We start from the raw sequence: 7,452 nt of genomic DNA, 5'->3' as shown, positions 1-7,452 counted from the left end.
AAACATATTGTTGTGTGTGATTTGGTGAGTGAGTACAAGCAAGCATTGAATCAAATTTTATCCGTTCCTTTTATTCAAAGTAGAATAAAAGCGATATCTTTGGGCCCCTCGATGATTTAGTGATGACAAACGTAAATGATTGGCCGGGCTAGGGCTAATTTGATTTGTTTAATTAGCCGGTCATCATAAATCGGGAATCGAGAAGTAGTACAAAGAGAATGATTAGAAATCATGTCTCATATGATATCTAGAATGGAGGAATATATGATCCCTTATCTAAACAACATGCGTATCTGATAGGATCAGAGTTGATAGCGGCTTTGGAAAGCTACGATTGCAGATCAGGATCTGAAGTCATACGCATAATAGTTATTAGACTTATCCAAGTGGGAGACTGTTGGATTAGTGTCTAAGTCCATAACTATTTTGGTATGTACTTGACCCGATGGTGCATGGTCCTTTTGGGTTACCTTCACCAAAGCAACTTGATAGAATGAATTATGGAGAGAAAGGACTAAATATGATTTATTAATATAATATGAGAATAATATATTAAAGGAGAAATCATATTGTTTAATTAATATTAGTCAATAGTTAATTGGTAATTAGTTTTGTGACTAAAAGAGACTAATTAAACTTAAGGGACTGGAATTGTAATTATAAGATAATTGCAATTTGGGCCATGGATTGCCTTATATTAAGGAGTGGACGAATTCTATGGGAAAGCCCATGAGGAAATCGTCCAAGGCCTTAAGGAAAGGAGTCCATGGGTTGCTTAGGGCTTAAGGATCCAATTTAGGGTTTCCTTGTTAGATAACCCTAATAGCCTCACTACCTTATGACCCAAAAACGTGGTGAAGCTTTATTCTAGGGCTAGAACATGTTTTGGGCAGCCTCCATCCTCTCTCCTCTTCATCCTCTTGCTTATGGTGTTTGTGAACCATTAGAGGAGTGACATTTTTTACTCTAATCTTTCTAAAGTCGATACAAGGAGGATTTGTGATTGTTATTGCTACATAACAATCAAGGTAATATCTTAAACCCATTCTTATGTTAATATGATTACTTGTATGCTAGAATTAGGGTTTATAGTCTTGGATAACTTGAATGTACAATAGAGAAACCTAGATCCAAGCATTAGGGTTTGTATGAGCACATAGGATGATCTTATGACCAAAACCCATCATAGGTAAGTCAGGTGTCGATCACATGGAACATTATTTAATTAATAAAATAACTACTAATAGCTAAACTAGGAAAAATAACTAAAATAGGGCGTTTTTCTGATTTTACAAGTTCATAAAAACTTAAGCACTCAACTAGAAACCATTGTAATAAATATATTAAAAACACTTTCATTTAGTTTTAAATCCACCTTTTCCTATGGTTAGTTATTATTTATGGATTAATGAATTTGGTTACCACATTATATGTAATTAGCAATTCAAGTCCAAATTTACTAATATTTTCACCAATTCATGAACTACCTTGTATGGTCATACACAAGCAAAACACAAATTAGTTATTCTTTATAGATGGGCTATGTAAGATTTATCTAAGCAAACAAAATTATGGTTAAAATTATGTTCTCCAGTAAAAATAAATTCGTTACTTTAATTTATTACTTCTCTATGATTTGGTCAATCCTAACTCTAGCAATTTAATGGTCACTAAATCACCATGTAATCTATTTCATGTAATTTAATGGTCACTAAGCTACCCTACAATTGAAATTAAGCAACACAGTTACAAACTTTAATATGCTAGGTAATGATAATCAAACACATGCATAAACCAAATTCATATAATCCATAAAGTAAGAAACTAAATCATAGTTTTAGGTTTCATTTAACTAAACGAAAGCAAGAGCTTTTAGCCCATAATCATAGCTGATGAACACATAAACATAAGGTAAACTAAGCTATCCATCATTAAACTAGGCAAACCAAATGTTTAGATGCGAATCCTTGCTCCAATTGACTTCCTAGCTTCCAAAATCGACCCCAACGGGTTCTTAGAAGGGTTTTTGTCGCAATACATCTCCAGAAATTCACCTCCAAGTCTCTCAATTCGATTCTATGTTCGAATATATATATATATATATATATATATATATATATATATATATATATATATATATACCTGCATAAAATCTGACCACCACATCGTGGTCGTCATGTTTATCCCATATTCCCCAAGCCAGTGTCAAGAATCGCGAAGATTCCATTCACCACGTCGTGGTGGGATAACCACGCCGTGGTTATCAAGAATCAACATTTTCTCAAAACATGAAAGGTGTCCGAAATTATGTCTAGTTTTCAGATCTTTTTGAATCAAGCCAATCGGAGTTACGAGTCATGAGATATATTCAAAATACCGACGAGGGGTCAAGCTATCCAACAACATCCATCTTGTGTCTTCTTCTTCTTGCCTAAGCTCTTCATTCCTGCTTACAGCTTCCATATTGCTTTCGAGAATGCCTTTTATGCTACATAACGGATATTAAACATAATAAATACCTTTTTTCTATAATAAGGATAAATATAGATAATAATATTAAGATATGATGTAAAATATGTATGTAGATATGTACATATCAAAAATACCACGCACTTAACCTTTGCTTGCCCCAAAGCAAACTTATTTTTAACTTACTAATATCGCATAAAACAATCCATTTTAAATCCAACCATTATCCCAAGAGTGCAATGCATGTATTTGTGTCTATAATTCCTAAAAACTTCCTAATCCTAAATACTCACAATCCTTATGAACCTTCACCCCTTAGTTTATACGACAATCATTTTTTCAACCCTCTGAATCTATCCTCATAAATCTTTCTTAACCTCAAGGTATTTTTGATTAAGCTTCCAAAGCATACATATGATCTAGAAAGAATTACAACTTTGATACCACAATGGAACTCTTCGAATTCATCTCTTCTTTGATATTTGCTTTTTTATTTCATTAAATTCAACACCTTCTCGTTTGATTTTTGGTATCTTCAATTTTTGATTCTTCAGAATTTTTGATCTTTTGATTTTTATACTATAATAGCTCCAAAATTCTTACAACTCTTTTGTAATTTCTCTCTTTTTTTATATATCTCACTTTTTTCCCACTCAAATCCTACATGCTTAAGCAAGGGAGCTTAACTTCAACATTTATTGGTTAGAGGTATTAGACTAAGTGCAATGACTACATAAGCTCTCCTAGATAGATTTCAAGTATACGCTGCAAAACTTATTATGCCATATAAACTACGAGATTATCTTTCATATCTCATGGTTTTTCACTAGGAAATGGAAGCCACAAATACACTATAACATATATTGGCTCAGGTAAACATGTGGGCTCTCATCGGATCATCCCACACACTACTAGCATATAATTTGTTAATTATCACTAGATTTAATTTTAGATTATTATTTCAAATCTTCCTAATGTGTTTTAAATCCTAGTCATTTTTTTAATTCTTTTAACCATAATGCTTGTTTTCCTAAATTCAACCCCTACCCCACACTTAAATGATGCAATGTCCCCATTGCATATGAAAGCAATTAAAGAACATAAAAATTAAAAAGGAAGAATTGGAGCAGACTCCCCTTTGGTATTAGTAGCGAGATCGAACTTTGAGACTTGTGTGGAAAGCTTATACTTCTCGTATAATTGCTGGAAACAGTACTTCTGCACCTTCTTCTTGTAAATTCAAATGTGTCGGATCGAATTAATCAAAGAACCATTTTTGAAAAATGTGATGAACCGCTACCATGAGGTGGGAAAACAACGTCGCGTCGTGGTGTCAAGAAAATGGTCGTCAAGGTCGATTAAAATAATGTCGCCATGATGTGGTTTAAGGATGCCACATTGTGGTGTAGTCACATTCAGTCTCAATTAAATTTCTTGCCAAGACCTATTGACTTTTCAGAGAATCTTCTAAGATTGAAACAAGTGGGCATTGACTCTTTGTAATGTGTAAGACCATTCCCACTCTTCTTTTCAATAAATATACTTCAAAATGCTTTTCTCTTCATTGTGTCAGAACCCCACACTTATTAAAAAACTTGTTCTTCCATTATGATCTTCAAAAATCTTACGGCTTCTTCAAATTAAGCTCCTTCACTGGTTCACTATCTTTCAACACTACAAAATAAGATCATGAACTAGAGAAACACATCATCATTCGGTTAAGGAAAAATAAAACTAATAAAAAAATAAAACTTAAACTTAAATAATAAAGAAAGGAAAATGAAAACTCTAAAAACATCAGGTTTCCTCCCGAGAAGTGCTTCTTTTTAAAGAGTTGTGAGTCTTACTCCATCCTTCTCTACGTTGCGTTGGGTGTAAGTGTAACCTCCTCGTTCTCCAACATCTTGAACCTTACTCGTTTGTAAGCAACCCTTCTATTGAATGCCTTTCTTGAACTTTCTTGCATTTTTGGGCTGACATCTTCTTTATGTTTCCGCTTGGGTTCTTTCCTCATTCTCGTGTCTTTAGCTTTTATCTTGTCTCTTTCCGGGTTTTTCTTGTCAAAATGAGACTCATCACTCTTTACTTGTTCTTCTTTAATAGGCTCCGTGACTTGATTTGGTGGTCTTGTAAAAGCAAAAACCTCAAAAATCATAGGCGCTAAAACTTGAGGTTTCGAATAATTCGCTTCTTTTTCCAATTGATCTTTTGGAAAAGGCTCCTCCAATTCCTCCCACTCTTATTCTTTCACGCGTTCAAATTCATCATACTTAAGGAGCTTCGTGTTTTCTTGTTTCAGCAAATTTTCATTGGCACGAGATGGGAAAGGAAGAGGTGGTCGATACGGCTTAACAACTGAGAAATAATAATTTTTTTATTGCCCACGACGTGGCTTGCCTCCATGTCGTGGCGACTGGCTAGCTTCATGATACTCTTATTCTTCTTTCTTTTTTACTTCGAGTGACTGATTAGACTCCAGTTCAAGGTCCTTCATAAGCACCAATTAATCTTCTTCTTCTGTATCAAGAGCCATGACTTGAGCCATACGGACTGACTCAACTTTTCTTGAAAGTATTATCCGATAGCTTTTCTTGTACAAGTTTTGTTAATTGCCCAACTTGTATCTGGATGCTCAAAATAGATGCTTGTTGATCTCTAAGTGTTGCATCAGTAGCATCATGTATTTTTTCGCTAGCTTCCTTGAATCTAAATAACATCGACTCGAGAGCATCTATCACCCCGGAATGGACTCCTTCTAATTGGTAGAGATTATGCTCTAGTTGTTGATATTTTGCCGTGTCTTGAGCTCTCTAGTATTCTAATTCACAATCCCTTACACAGTCAGGTCCTTTACAAGATTCACATCTATTGTGTACCACATTAATTGATCCATCCATCTTTGTGAGCCTATTTTCCATGGCATCGATTTTCGCCATTACAATCATTAAGACTTCAGAAACTCCATCTATATTCACTTTTCTTCTCGTGATATCCTCTCCCCTTGGGTTGTGATACTCCTTTGAATGCTTGGCGAATTCTTCAATTAAAGATTTATTTATTTTTAGATTCTTCTTTGTCATGGGCCCTTGCGAGTCTAGAAGTTGACAAGTGTACACATTGACTCCATCATAAAATATCGAGATTTCTTGTTTCACATTGAAGTCATGTTGAGGGCAATGTCGTAACAATCTCTTGTAACATTCCCAAGCTTCGTATAACGACTCCCCTTTTAATTGTTGAAAATTATGGATATTTCTCTTAAGCTTTGGCACTTTTGAAGGAGGGGTAAACAGGTTGATGAACTCGATCTTAAAATCATCCCATGCCGTGATTGCTCCAAAGGGAAGAGATTTTAACCATTCTTTTGCTTCACCCTTCAATGTGATCAGTAAAAGTTGAAGCATCACCGCATATTTACTCATGTTTGGAGCATTAAAATAATTTGAAACCTCCACCACCTCTTCTATATGCTCATAAGCGTCCTCGTGCTCCTTCCTATAAAAGGTAGTTCCCTTAACATATTAATAATGTGCTCCGGAAGTTTAGACTTTGTTATGGTTGGGATTTTTATTGGATCCAGACCCCATTTATTTTCGTTCCTCATATGTCGCTTGTACTCTTCCATTGACATAGTCGTGATGTCCACATATTTCCTGCTAAAAAACACTACAAAACATACGCATAAAAAGGAAAAAAAATAAAAATAAACGAAAAACTAACTGATGCGAGACCACAATGTGGTGAAGATTACCACGACGTGGTTGCATCTCAGAGAAGAAAAAAACTAAAATAAAAAAATGAAACAAAAGTAACTTTTTGTGGTTTTTACCCCACAAAAAGGATCGGATAACTAAAAACAATTAAACTAATAATCAAACAAGCTATTACTCGGCAACGGCGCCAAAACTTGATGTGCACTAATTATACCTATCTAGTTTTAAATTTATAACCTAACGAACGCAACTAGCCAGAATGCACTTAGGCAGTATACCTAGTCGAATTATAGGATAGTTTAGGTAAGTCAGGTGTTGATCACAGGGAATGATATTTAATTAACAAAATAATTACTAAAAGCTAAAGTAAGAAAAACAACTAAAATCGGGGGTTTTTTTATCTGATTTTACAAGTTCATAAAAACTTAAGCACTTAACTAAAAACGATTGTAATCAATATATTAAAAACACGTTCGTTTAGTTTCAAATCCACCATTTCCTATGGTTAGTTATTATTTATAGATTAATGAAGTTGGTTACCAAGTTATATGTAATTAGCAATTCAAGTCCAGATTTACTAATATTTTCACCATTATGAACTATCTTATATGGTCATATACAAACACCGATTAGTTATTCACTATAGATGGACTATGTAAGATTTATCTAAGCAAACACAATTATGGTCACAATTATGTTCTCGAGCACAACTAAATTTGTTATTTTTATTACTTATCTAAGATTTTGTTAACCCAACTCTAACAATTTAATGGTCACTAAATCACTAGGTAATCAAGTTCATGTAATTTAATGGTCACTAAGCTATACTAGACGTTAAATTAAACAACAAAGTTACAAACTTTAATATGCTTGGTAATGATAATCAAACACATGCATAAACCAAATTCATATAATCCATAAAGTAAGAAACTAACTCACAGTTTTAGGTTTCATCTAACTAAACATAACCAAGAGTTTTTTGCCCATAATCATAGCTGATGAACACATGAACATAAGGTAAACTAAGCTAAACATCATTAAACTGAGAAAACTGAATGTGTAGATGTGAATCCTTGCTCCAATCGACTTCCTAGCTTCCAAAATCGACCCCAAAGTGTTCTTAAAAGGGTTTTTGTCACAATAGTTCTCCAGAAAGTCACCTCCAAGTATCTCAATTCGACCCTATGTTCCGATAAAAATACTTGCCTAAAATCTGGCCACCACGTCGTCGTACTGGCACCACATCATGGTCTTCGTGTTTATCTGTATT

General features: G+C 34.1%; 1 non-coding gene across 1 annotated transcript; it reads left to right on the top strand.

The window, feature by feature from the left end:
* The first annotated feature begins 5,628 nt into the window (after positions 1-5,628).
* On the top strand, positions 5,629-5,735 carry LOC111899336 (small nucleolar RNA R71). The gene has a single exon (XR_002852875.1). It is a non-coding gene; the product is annotated as a small nucleolar RNA R71 (small nucleolar RNA).
* Positions 5,736-7,452: the final 1,717 nt, after the last annotated feature.

This window comes from Lactuca sativa, chromosome 6 (assembly GCF_002870075.4).
Source record: "Lactuca sativa cultivar Salinas chromosome 6, Lsat_Salinas_v11, whole genome shotgun sequence".
In the NCBI taxonomy this organism is placed as follows: domain Eukaryota; kingdom Viridiplantae; phylum Streptophyta; class Magnoliopsida; order Asterales; family Asteraceae; genus Lactuca; species Lactuca sativa.
This window is presented reverse-complemented; position numbering and strand designations above follow the sequence as displayed.